Genomic DNA, 14412 nt, shown 5'->3' on the forward strand with positions numbered 1-14412 from the left:
CAAACACAGAATATTAAGTTAAAATTTCTTGGAACGGCTTCTAGTCCTTTGCAAATTGTATCAGGAGTCAGAAAAAGAGACATTTTGTCACCACCATTTTTATAAGTTGTGCTGGAAAAAGTTTTAAAAGAATGGAAAGTGGAGGAAGAAAAACGAAAAGCTAGTAACTACATAAAGCTGTGTAGCACGAAAGAAACAAATTGTCTGGCTTTTGCGGACGATCTAGTGATAATAGCTGGAATCTTAGTGAGTTGAAAGAAAAGATTATAGCTTCTGAAGGAGAAAGCTGAAAAGACAGGTATAGAAATATCGTTCGAAAAGACAGAAATACGACCAATTAAAGTAACTAACAAAGAATTTTAAGTACTTAGCATGGTAATATAAATGAAATCGACAACTTCGAATATCTGGGTGAAAAATACAAACAATAAAAAGTGAAAAGAAAACAATTAAAATGAGGAATGAAAAACTGAAAACAGCATACATGAAAGTGAGAAATCTGTGTAGTAAAATTGCTTTTCTTTAGATGTCAAATTAAGGGAATATTAAAATACGGTTGGAAAACTGGAGGTCCTCTGCGGGTCGTAATCACTATTTTTACCTGTGTGCTAAACAGCATTAGACAATTTGGGAAAGGAAGAAGTCTTCTGAGAAACATTAAGTCTAATCATGAACAATCATGCTAACTAGATTGAGACCAAATAAAGAAATGCGCTCATTCTGCCCTAAATTTACAGATGGTCTCAGGATAATTCGTGTTACACTCTATGGACATCTAGAGGATATGAAAGAAGACACATTAACGAAAATGATGCAGTCATTCTTCTAAAACAGATAAACAGACAAGGAAGATGCGTAGGAAGGCAAGACAAACTGCTTAGAAGAAATGTAGATTTAACTGGAGACGCTACTCAGAGAAAATTCAGACTAGAAGTCAAGAAATTAAGAGATTTTGAGAAAGATAAAACAAATAGAAAAAGAACTGAAGTCAAATGATCAGATGGCAGGAAAAGAGCTGAAATGGTTCAAATGGCTCTGAGCACTATGGGACTTATCTTCTGAGGTCATCAGTCCCCTAGAACTTAGAACTACTTAAAAATAACTAACCTAAGGACATCACACACATCCATGCCCGAGGCAGGATTCGAACCTGCGACCGTAGCGGTCGCGCGGTTCCAGACTGAAGTACCTAGAACCGCTCGGCTATACCAACCGGCAAAAGAACTCATTCTGAGAAATTGAAGAGCTCTGTCGAAGGATGAAGGAAAAGAGAAACAAAAACTTGTCTTGATGAGGTCCTTTATTTACTGCAAACGACATAAAAAAGACATGTGTTAAAAGCATGTAAAAAGTTTTCGTCTGTTTGTGCGCGACCGATAAAAGACATTCCCAATTTATATAAATTATTATAATTAAATTATATTTTTTAAAGTTAATTAAACATAACTGCATCGGAGGCCCACGGCCTTGCCGCAGTGGATGCACCGGTTCCCGTTAGATCACTGAAGTTAAGCGCTGTCGGGCGTGGTCGGCACTTGGATGGGTGACCATCCAGGCCGCCATTTTCAGCCTCGTGATGCCAACTGAGGAGCTACTCGACCGAATAGTAGCGGCTTCGGTCACGAAACCGTCATAACGATAGGGTGAGCGGTGAGCTGACCCAACGCCCCTCCTGTCCGCATCCTTCACTGAGGATGACATGGCGGTCGGATGGTCCCGGTAGGCCACTCGTGGCCTGACGACGGAGTGTGCATCTGAGGTCTGCCCTTTGGCGCAGGACAGTGATACAGTGCATCTGTAATACCGCTTTCGTAGCAGCATAGGACATCAACAATGCGGGACGCCACAACAAAGAGTTTTAACAGAGAATTTCGTTACAACAACGGATGATTTACGGTACACTGTAAATAAGTAACTGCGGGTTACGAATTGCCTTATTTTGTTAAGCATCATTCATCGCCATGCGATAGATGTAAGACCAGATACGTGATTCAGCAATCCAATCAATAGTTCTTAAGTACATACACGATTACAGGAGCAGTCAAAACTGCTTAGTACTCGCTAGCACAGTCAGACCAGAGCGCGACCACAGGAAGAGGGATAAAATCCGATAGCGTAAAACAAGCGCTTGGAGATAGATTCGCACCAACGATTTAGCATCACATGTGACAAGGATTGTAGTTATGACAGAAATAAATCAATATATATGCGACGTGTGTCCGCATGGTGGTAAAGAGAGGGGGCAGGAGGAGACGGAGACAGAGGAGGAGAGGATGGACAGAGAGGGTGGGGGGCGGAAGGAGGAAGAGATGAAGATGGAAAGAAGGATCGGAGATGGCAGAGAAGTAAATTAGTACGTGTACCCAATTCAAATAGATATTAGAAATGTGGGACTTCTCTTTTCTTTCTTTTCCATTATGCATACTGGACCACAATAAAGCGTGGCAGGATGCAGCTAATTAAAAAAGATAAATTACACACGTTTACGTTAAAATAGTGACAGTTACTACAAGTACCACGTGTTAGTGTTCGAAATAAAACTGAAATACGTGTTGTTTGTACCTATTGGTTCAAGGAGGCGTTTAGTAATAAAACGTACATTATATATGTTGTCAAACTACAGGAAATCAGGAAATTGTCAAGTTATAATCAAGTGTACTTTGCTTCCATACTCTTCTCGCTATATCTGCCTTATCTACACGGGAGATGTTCAATGGGAAAAACATAAAACATATAAAGTGGCATGAAATTCGAACAGTTATTCGTAATATACGAATATACAAATACAATTTGTCCCAGGAGAAATGGTCAGAGCCGGCCATTGTGGCCGAGCGGTTGTAGGCGCTTCAGTCCGGAACCACATTACTGCTGCGGTCGCAGGTTCGAATCCTGCCTCGGGCATGGATGTGTGTGATGTCCTTAGTTTTAAGTAGTTCTAAGTCTAGGGGACTGATGAACTCAGATGTTAAGTCCCATAGTGCTTAGAGCCATTTGAGCCATTTTTGAGAAATGGTCAGTACTCAGGGATATGACCACTTGAAGCAAAAAAATACATACGCCCTATTCCGAAATGTTTACGAGACAAAACACATTTAATGAAGATTTTTATTCATTTGCTATATCATGCAACGTACTGCCAGGTTTACACATGTAGGAAAGTTGGTCAACATTACAACATGCGTTTTACACAGTATCATCTGAAAAATACGTATTTTAAACAGATTTGCCTCTAAGCATTATCTAACACGTCACAGTACAGCAGTTGTACAGTGCACAATAAATGTTTGGATATCCCATCGTCGTCTGAAGTGCAATTTGAGCACTCTTTGGAGAACATGTTATGTTTCTTGTCTGAGTGCCTCTGCGCGTTGCCTTATGAGGGCCGCAGCGTCTGTGATTCGACCAAGCAGTTTGTCTTGCCTGTTCACCTTTCGTTTGTATACTTCAAATTCCATGTAACCTCATAAACAAAACTCTAATGTCGTAAGGCTTGGCGATCTTGGTAGCCAGTTGATTGTACTACTATGACCAATCCAGTGATTGGGCTAAGTGCGGTCGAGATCTTCCCTTACACGTCTGGTCACTCTGGAAGTCATTGCAGTCCTAATGGCCAAACGTATACAACAAACGAATTTTCCAAAACCCGCTATTAATTCTGTGCCGTGATTCGCTCTTCTAAATTCTCTGGACCTTTTAACACGTTACCGGTCATGTCGCCCCAAACAGTGATCGAAAAACGAACTTGGAAGGTGATTTTCCTGTCACCATCGATGATTATTACGTGTGTTGTTGATTCCATTCCTTGTAAAGGTGACTGTGTCAGTGGACAGTATTAGTGGAAGCATATGACGATTGTCATTTCTGATGTTAGGAAAAACTTCGCTTAAAGCTGGTAAAATTATTGTTTGTTGAAACACAACCGTTTTCGCGGCTGAAAGCTGCATCATCAGGTGCAACAACGTTAAAAGATAGTATGCATACCCGTCGCTCTTAGTCAAAATACGCTATCCAGAAAATGTCAATACTATGTCGAGCGAAAGGTAAAGACGTGCTCCATTCTTTAAAATCTGCCTGCATCAGTGTGAACAGAACAGTAACTCTGTGAAGGGAAGGGCTAAAGCGGTCCGCACGAACGATAAAGAGAGAATCGCGAACGACGAAGACGTGGAGCACGTCTTTACCTTTCGCTTTACATAGTACTGACGATATTCTCTGAACAGTAAACTTTGACGAGGGGCGATGGGTTTGCCAATGATCTTTTAACGTTGTTCCACCTGTTGATGAGGCTTTAAGCCGTGAAACGCGTTATGTTTAATAAACAATAATGTTATCAGATGTAAGCGGGGTTCTTTCCAACGTCATCCCTAGCCGCGGTAGCCTGGAATATAAAATATTTTGTGCTTGTCATTTAACCAGTGACAAGATTCAAACCGTTTGACAATGTCGCCATTGTGAAGACTGTGGACGCGTCGTATGTGATTTGGGTACAATTTTTCCTCATGTAATGTTCGCCCTGCACGTGCAAAATTTCGCTGTGAGTTGGTGGCAGAATTGTGCTACATTGTTTCAGTAATGTGTTGCTGTTCCTGCACAGCTTGTCAGACTAAACGTTCAGAAGAAAAATTGGATACTGTAATAATGCTTGTTTCACGCAGTATGCTGAAACCTCTGGTAAACAGTCAACGACGAATAATTCCTCAACGACGGCAACGAGACCCTTACCATCCCAGAAGCACTAAACATACTCCGTATCTGCACATTCTTCATTAGGGTATGTGTGTGGGATTTTAGCCAGCGCGTGTACAAACCAAGTTAACCAATTGTTCCATCTGATAAACTCAAAATCCGTCGCAGTACTTCACTCACAACACAACAGCGGGCAACTGCCCGTTCAACGGACCAGTTTATGGCAGAAAGACATCCCGAGTAATGAGATTCAAAGCAACGAGGTGGGGTGTGCTAAAATAAAACTCCAAAGATGTTAGGTGGGTAGAACACATACCTGCGCGCCGTGACTGGACATTACATACCACACAGTCACCCGTTAAGGATGTAGAGACATCGCGATCGCGAATTGAGGATTCTCAGTCCAGCAAATGCACCAATTTTGCTAATGGACGAACCTATCCAAACGAAAGTGGGCTTCGTCGCTAAACCAAACCATACAGCGCATACTAATTCCCCATCAAGCCCCACGGCCAACTGTGCAGTTGAACGTCCAAACGCAATCTGTATATAAGGTATGACGATTTTATTTCATATAGTTCAATAACTGTTACGTTATACTTGGGAGCGATACACTATTATCTAGTCCTCTTTAAGTCTTTACTGTCCGCTCAACAGAAAACAGCGAGCTGACGCGCTCGACCGGCTTTGCTAGGGACCCTGCCCAACAGAGAAGACACTGCCCCAAACATCTCTGCAAAGCTTCATCGGACTTTTACTGTGATTTCCATTTCTGGCCAATCGGATCTCCTAGTTACCGGATAGCTATCGTATGTGGCCGGTGTAATACATCCAGGACATACTATTGTCGTGTTGTTCCACACATTGATGTATGGTACCCTGCTAAGTTGGCCTCTGAATTTTATAATCTCCCCACCTGTCTTTCGCGGTGATCGCCTTTAGGCAGAGTGCATAAAATATATGTTTTTCGAAACTTCCTGGCAGATTAAAACTGTGTGCCGGATCGAGACTGGAACTCGGGACCTTTGCCTTTCGCGGGAAAGTGCTCTACCATCTGAGCTACCCAAGCACGACTGAAGCCCCGTCCTCACAGCGTATGTGTTTTTCGACACTAGAATGCGTCATCAGTGAAACAGATTGCAGCTGGGTCTACACCTCTGTGTAAACAAGCCAACAGGTGCACTGCCTGCCAGAATGCTCGAAACGAACCAACAAGGTAACGGCGCGGCAGCCTCATCTACCCCGCATGGGAGCCGTAGAAAGCTGCTGTCTGTCGCGGCAGAGTTTCGAAACAGGCGGGCTCCGCTTCGAGATAACACACGCAGAGCGACGCGGGCACACCTGGCTGTCCCGACCTACTTGTCAACACCAGTCGCGCACGAAGCCGTCACGATGCGGAAATTGAATGATGTGAAACCTGCAGTTAAAGGACTCATCTGCGAGCAGGAAGTAAATCTGGCTATATGCCACAGAAAGGACGTTGGAATTTTCTTGTTGTTTTCTCACTATACGTTGTGCTGTAACAGAAGGCACTTATCATCTTGAACTGCACAATACTTTATCTACGTCTTTAAGGCTTAGCAGCATAGGAGAGCAAAGCTCTTCCGTTTATTTTCTCTTACTCAGAATCTTAGATCAATGCGACGAAAGATAAAGTTTCAGTTAATCCGTAGGGAATTTCGATGTCATCACGAATAAATTGAATCCAGCGCTTTAGCACAGACAGACTAGACAATTTCCACGAACCACACGTACACCATCACTTAACACTTCCGGGCTGAGATGCCGTGGTCCATACGTAAGACTTTCCCCTGACGTTTCGCCTTCGACTGCGGAGGGCATCCTCCGAGGACAATAGGCGAACTGCAACGAGAGCGAGAGTAAGCGCCGTATATATAAGCCATCCAGAGGACGCCGCTGCCAATCACGTGACGTCGGCTGTGCTATGATCTCTGATACTGCCAACTTTCTCAACTGAAATTAATCGATTATCACGCTGTTGCTGCGATGTTGACATCCATATCTTATCCAGCTTAATGCCTTCATATTTTCTACTAAAATTATTGCAGTGTTGGGCAATCTCAATGGCCTCTCTGTACATTCGCGCATAATAATGCGGCGTCTTTGCTATGACGGTCGTCTCACTAAACTTTATTTGATGATCACCTTCCTGAAAATCATGTTCCGCTACAGCCGATTTGTCAATATGTCCGAGGCGACAGTTCATTTCATGTTGACGCAGACGGGTGTTGACGCTTCTTTTTGTGGTGCCTATGTAGACCTTTCCACAACTGCACGGAATTTTATAGACACCTGGTGTAGCTAGAGGATGTCGTTTATCTTTTGCGGATCTTAAACATTCTTTTATTTTCGTGGAGGGTCTGAAAACAGTTTCCACATCGTACTTGCTTAAAATTTTTCCAATGTGATCAGTGGCCTTACTGACGAATGGTAAGAACACTTTCCTCTTGGGTTGGTGGCTATCCTCGTCCGTCATGGTTGTCAGTCTTGGGCGCAGTGCACGATCTATCTCTCTGTTGGAATACCCATTCTTCTTGAAGGTCGCTCTAAGGTGTTCCGTGTCATCATCTAAGTGAAATGGTTCACGCATTATTATGCGCGTATGTACAGCGGGGCCATTGAGATTGCCAAAAACTGCAATAGAAAAGATGAAGGCATTAACCTGGATAAGATATGGATGTCAACATAGCAGCAACAGCGTGACTATCGATTAATTTCAGTTGAGAAAGTTGGCAATATCAGAGATCATAGCACAGCCGACGTCAAGTGATTGACAGCTGCGCCCTCTGGACGGCTTATATATACGGCGCTTACTCCCGCTCTCATCGCTGTTCGCCGATTGTCCTCGGAGGATGACTTCCGCAGTGGAAGGCGAAACGTCAGGGGAGAGTCTTACGTATGGACCACGGCATCTCAGCCCGGAAGTGTTAAGTGACGGCAACACCTGCCGTGAAAGCCTTCATTCTATGATCACACGTACACCATCTTTCTAATTGCGATGTTGTGGTCACTTAAGACCAGACGACTTGTAACACTGCGTAGCACGGGGCTTTTATAATACACAATCCTATGGGGAAAAAAGAAAAAGGAAAAGACGCACCACGAAGGAATCATCCGAATGCTATGGAAATCGATGTGTATACAGATGAACAAGTGATTACAATTTCAGAAAGATTTGATGATTCATTTAAGAGAAAGACCTTCACAAATTGATCAAGTCAACAATGCGTCGGTACACCTCTGACCCTTATGCAAGGAGTTATTCGGCTTCGTATTAATTTATGGACTTGTTGGATATCCTCCGAAGAGATACCGTGTCAAATTCTGTCCAATTGGCGCTTTAAGTTCTCAGAATCCTGAAGTGGTTCGAGGGCCCTACTGATAATACTCCAAGCGTTCTCAGTTGGGGAGACATCTGGCGACTTTGCAGGCCAAGGTGGGGTTTCGTAAGCACGAAGACAAGCTGCAGAAACACCCGCAATGTGCGGCGGGCTTTATCTTGCTGAAATGTAAGCTCAGGACGGCTTGCCTTGAAGGGCAACTGTTGTGTACATAGTTCCACGTAGTCAGCGCGTACACAACCTTCCCACTAGAGCGCGCCCCGCTAAGCACAACAGCGCAGGCGCAGCGCTCGTCCGTCTCCGCACTACGAGATGGCGCTGTCTTAGAGACGGACCAAATTCTGCTTCCGCCGATCCGCGTATTAATATGTAACGCAGCCAATGACATTACTGCTAACATAGAACCATTTCTCCTCGCGGATCACACTTGCGCAGTGATACCTGAACGCGCGAGGTATTATAACGAGTGTACAGACCTCCGATTAGTCAGTCTGCATTTGTCTGCACCAGTCTATAGTTAAGTTTCAGTCTGCACCTAATAAGATTATCATATTCCTGTACATAGCCATGAAGATAAATGAATAGACACTATTGTCAAGTATCAGAGGTATGTGAGAATAAGATTAACGACCAAGACCAAGTCGGCAGCTCGTGCTCGTGCGGTAGCGTTCTCGCTTCCCACGCCCGGGTTCCCGGGTTCGATTCCCGGCGGGGTCACGGATTTTCTCTGCCTCGTGATGACTGGGTGTTGTGTGATGTCCTTAGTTTAGTTAGATTTAAGAAGTTCTAGGGTACTGATGACCATAGATGTTAAGTCCCATAGTGCTCAGAGCCATTTGAACCAAGACCAAAGGAACTTCAGATTGTCAATTGCAAACAGCATCCAGAATCAAGTTACGTAATATGCATGCTTTTTCTTATTTTAATAAATGTGTGTGAAAATTAATCAAGTTCTGTTTAAAGTTGGTCACCGCCAATCTGCTACTCTAAGCGTGCAAGTGGCATTTCTATCGTCTGACCTAACGGCAGAAGATAAACACGCCACGATAAGACCACGAGACATATTGCTGACACTCGCCTACTTCGTTAGAGCGACAAGTCAAATAATCTGATTGTGTGTGTACCGAAGGTATTACAGTACGCACACCACAGTAACTACAATAATTTTAGTAGAAAAGATGAAGGCATTAAGCTGGATAAGATATGGATGTCGAACTCGGGACCTCGCCTTTCGCAGGCAAGTGCTCGACCGACTGAGCTACCCAAGCACGACTCACGCCCCGTCCTCACAGCTTCAATTCCGCCAGTACCTCGTCTCCTACCTTCCAGACTTCACAGAAGCTCTCCTGCGAACCTTGCAGAACTAGCAGTCTGCCTTCGGCAGGGCAACAGAGCGGACGCGTACGTGTTGACTTCGTGCGGCGCGCGAGCTTGCCTTGTTTACTTTCTGACGGCCGTTCCTTAAGTGCCGGCTTACCTTGTACGATCCATGGCGAACCGTTACCGTAAAGCAACACTCCGATTTACTTTCTGCAACGATTATGCCCGACCCAAAGCACTCGAGGTGGAGCGTTTTCTGCGAGAGGAAGTGAAGATCCCGGCGACCGATATTATCGGCATACATTTGTCCATCGTGAGCAGCACGGTCTATGTGAAAATCATTAACGATGCGGCGTGCGAACGCATACTACGTCAGACCAAACAGGGGCTCCGCTTCTGTCACACTGATGGCAATGTGGGGGAGGTAACCGTCGACCACGCAGGCTTAGGTATGCGAACGATACGCATTTTCGAATTGCCATTCGAACTTCCAGCTGAGGAAGTCGTCGCGGCACTACGCCCATACGGCACAGTCCACGGCCACACTGCGGAGAAGTGGACACAGTTTCGGACGTATCCTGTCCTAAACGGGGTCCGACAGGTCACCATAGATCTCCGAAGCCACGTGCCGTCCTACTTACAGACCGGCGGATGCCGTGACATAATTATATACGAGCGCCTCGGACGACCTGCCGCCTCGGCCGGCCATTGACGCCGCTCCGAAGATGCCGGCGCAACCAGACGTTGACCCTGATCTCGGAAACACGATGGAGATCGACTCGCTCATCGTTCCTTACAGCGGCCTTTCTGCCAGGACGACGCGACTCCCTTCCGTCGTCGGACACGGAGGGTCGCACAAGGAAACAACGTTCCCCGAAACGTCGCAAGCGAAGACGTCGCACCGTTTCCGGCCAAGAGGAGACGTTACAAGTCGAGGAGGACGTAACCGTCGACCAGCACGAGGCCTCAGAACCCGCTACTGCTGACGAAGACGTAATGAGCGCGGAGACATCTATCGGTGTGCCTGCGCCCCGTGCTGACGCTGAACTAAATCATGAACGTATCACAGGCGACACTACACCACGCACAATTACAACATCTTCTGCAGACAAAATGGACGATACACCAGTTTCTGCTTCCACGGCGTGGCACGAGGAGGAGGTCACGGAGCAGGAGACGTTACGGGACCCTGCGCCGTCACGGCCGCACCACTAATCATACTCTCCCCAGACTCCCCTGGGGGCCAGCGGGATAACGTTCCGCTGCGACGCCCACACCCTTGCGCGGACGGCGGAGTGGACCAGCCTGCAGCAATCCGACACCAGGCCTACCGGATAGCAACCATCAACACCAACAACATCCGTTCCAGGGTGAAAATCCGCCTTATGCAGGAGATGTTCTGGGCTTCGGATATTGATTTCGCCCTTCTGCAGGAAGTTCACTTGGCTAATCTCCCGGATATCAATGGATATACCGCCCACGCCTCCGCGAGTGATCCTATGGGCCGCGGGGTGGCCATCTACGTCCGCCACGGGATTTCTGTGACCGATGTCGCCTCCTTCTATCAGCTCGGGGCATGGCACTCACTGCCATGGGGACACGCATCATTAATGTCTACGCTCTCTCAGGCACCGACCGACAGCATGAAAGAGCCCAGTTTTATTCCGAGGAAATCGCTCCCCTGTTTTTAGGGCGTTATGACCATTGCCTACTAGGAGGTGATTTTAACTGCGTTCTGCATCCTAAAGATCAGATTCCGCACTATACTACATGCCAGGAGCTACGTATAGTGGTGCGAGACCTCCTGCTTCACGATACCTGGGAAGTACAACACGGCGACCTTTCTGGCCATACCTTTCTTACAAGTCATTCCGCAAGCCGACTAGACAGGATATATGTATCACAAACTCTTAGATCTGCGATACGGGGCGCCGAACGCTGGCCGCTGGCCTTTTCCGACCATTGCGCCTACATCTGTACGGTCCTCCTTCCGCCGCAATCAGTATGGCGCAGCCGTGCGCCATGGAAACTCAATACTTCACACTTGCATGACCTGGCGTGTCGCCAACAAGTCACTGAAACGTGGACAGCCTGCGAACGACGCCTTCCCCGCTACCACTCGACATTGACATGGTGATTGGACTGCGCCAAGCCGGCGATCCGGAGGACACTGATGAGATACGGGAAGGTCATGGCCGACTGACATCGCACCACTGTTGACTTCTATTACGCGATTCTCCGAGATCTGGATGCTCAACCGCCAACCCCGGACAACCAGTTGGAACGGCAAAGAACTAAGGCGAAGATAATTGCGCTGGCACGCCGGAAACTGCAAGGGGTCGTGATACGGACGCGTCGCCACGATCACGCGGATTTAGAAATTCCATCCATGCATGATATAGTGTCCGACAAACGAAGGCGTCGTCGGCAGATCATCAGCACTCTGACCACGCCTCACGGAACGCAGCTGACCACTCAGAATGACATCGTCCGCGCATTCGTCGAGCACTACCGTCGTACTTATAGTGATGACGACGCTGAAACTGCAGCAGACGACTCCATTTTGCATTACGTCACGCGCACCCTCCCCCACACGGAGGCGGATGCTTTGACAGTGGCGGTCACGCTAGACGAAGTCAACAACGCAATCGCCAAGGGTGCAGTCAACAGACCGCCCGGCATTGACGGCTTACCGATTGAGTTTTACCGTACCTTTCGGGACCTCATGGCCCCACGGTGGACGACTATGTATCAAGAACTGATAACATCTGACCAAGCAATCCCACCCGCCTTTGCTGAGGGCATCATTATACCAGTCCACAAACCAGCCCGTGGTTCGATGGTCACGAGTTACAGACCGCTCACCCTCCTCAATGCCGATTACAAGATTTTCGCGCGCTTACTGGCAATGCGACACCGAACTACACTCCCTCATATCCTCTCGCCAGAGCAAACGACGCCTGGCGGACAGATTAACATACAGACTGCCACAGGGGAATGCCGCGACTTAATTGCGATAGCGGCGGCCTGCAGGCTCCGGGCAGCGGTCGTCGCTATAGACTTCGACAGCGCCTTCGATAAAGTGCGTCATCGTTTCCTGTTTTCGGTGGCAGCCCGAATGGGCATCCCCCCTCCGTTTTTCGACGTCATCCGGCGTGTTTACGACAGTGCCAGTTCACGTGTCCAAGTCAATGGACGTATAGCAGGGCCGATACCTATCTGCCGTTCGATACGGCAGGGGTGCCCCCTCTCTACCCTCCTGTATGCCATTGCCCTTGAGCCCCTTATTGGGGGCTTGATGACCAAGCTCTCTGGCCTCACCCTACACCAACACACTTTTCGCTGTCGGGCATATGCTGATGACCTCCTCCTCCTCATTCGCTCCAGCTCTGAGATTCGGGATGTCCTCGAATTGATTACCCGTTATGCCGCTGGCAGTGCCATGAATGTCGCCAAATCTTCTGCAATGCACATTGGACGAGGCCTCCAGGAGGGTGAAGTGGCACCACTGCCGCTTGTGCGGACTTTCTGGTACCTGGGCATTACTTTTACCCCCACGGTCACACGCACGGCGGCAACGAATTTCCGTCGCCTGTTACACGTCATCCGCAACGACGTCCGCCAGAACCTCTTGCGCCGCCAGGACACACTTCAACGGGTTGCGTTTATTAATCTTTATGTGGCATCAAAATTGGTTCACATCGCGCAAGTTCTCCCTCTGCCAACTGCAATTGGGCGCAACCTTCAGGCGGCTTTTGGCTATTATCTCACGGCTGGTTCAATGTTTAAAGTCCGTTATGAGACACTTACCCTGCCCTCACGGTATGGTGGCGTCGGGCTGCAGCCTTGTACATGAGTACCATGAGAAAACAGTGGATGGGCCAGGGTACATCTCTAACACGCAGTTTGCTTGAGGTCCTCCTACCTGCTTCCATCTCACCACCGGTGTCTGTCGGCCATATCGTGCCTCATTTGTCCCATATTTCGACCTTTTTCGTCGACTACAGTTACATACATACCAGTCTCCCAGATACACGCCCACCTAGGACTAAGGATTTTTACAGCCTGTTGCTGCGCTGTGTTCCCCGGAATGTGATGGAGACCAAACACCCCTCCATCCAGTGGCCCATAGTGTGGACTACCGTCCACCAGCCCTTCCTCCCTACGAACGTCCGGGCACTGTGGTATCACATAGTCAACAGGAAATTTGCCACGAAGCAGCGCCTGCACAACATTGACTTGTCAGAATCCCCTCTTTGTCTCCTTTGCCAGCAATTGGACACTGATGAACACCGTCTGACATGCGCCTCATCGCAAGATGTATGGCGCTTCGTGCAGCAAATCATTGCCTGCTATCTCCGGACGCCACCAGACACAGTCGAGCCTCGAATGTTTCTATACCCGGAGGACCGACATTTTCCCGCCGCCAAATGTCATGCTATTACGTGGGTCAAAGGGTGGGCGGTCGCTTGTCTCTTTCATGAGGGACCTAAATCCCGCCTCGACTTCTGGACCTATTTACGAACAGCCCATGCAGCTCTCGAAAACACGCCACGTTACCGAACATTATTTGCTAACTATCTTCGAGCGGTCTTCGTTAGACCTCCACTGAGTTGGGGGGTGCCTGGCACAGAGGGCACCCACCCCTCCTCCCCCGGCGATGTCTGAGTTTCAATCGCCTACGATCTATTCTACTTCTGACCTCCGCGGATGGGAGAGCGCGTCGCAGATTGCGCGGATTTTATTTCTTTTTGCTTTTCCTTTTTCCTTTCTTTTTCTTTACCCAGAATTTATATTTCTTTTCTCTTTCGCATATGTGTTCCCATAATTTCATGCTATTAGTGAATATTACAAAAACACATGCAAATAAATAAATAACAACGCCTTCCACTACTGTCGATTCCTGTGTCTCCCACTCCCCTAAGCACCACAGGCTCGGTGGTGATGAGGGGGACACTGTGGCCAGGCCTCAGGTTTCGACCCCTGCCCACTTTGCCCCCCGAGCCGCCACCGGTCCACTACAAAAAAAAAAAAAAAAAGAAAA

The sequence above is a fragment of the Schistocerca serialis genome, chromosome 4 (assembly GCF_023864345.2).
Source record: "Schistocerca serialis cubense isolate TAMUIC-IGC-003099 chromosome 4, iqSchSeri2.2, whole genome shotgun sequence".
Taxonomy (NCBI): domain Eukaryota; kingdom Metazoa; phylum Arthropoda; class Insecta; order Orthoptera; family Acrididae; genus Schistocerca; species Schistocerca serialis.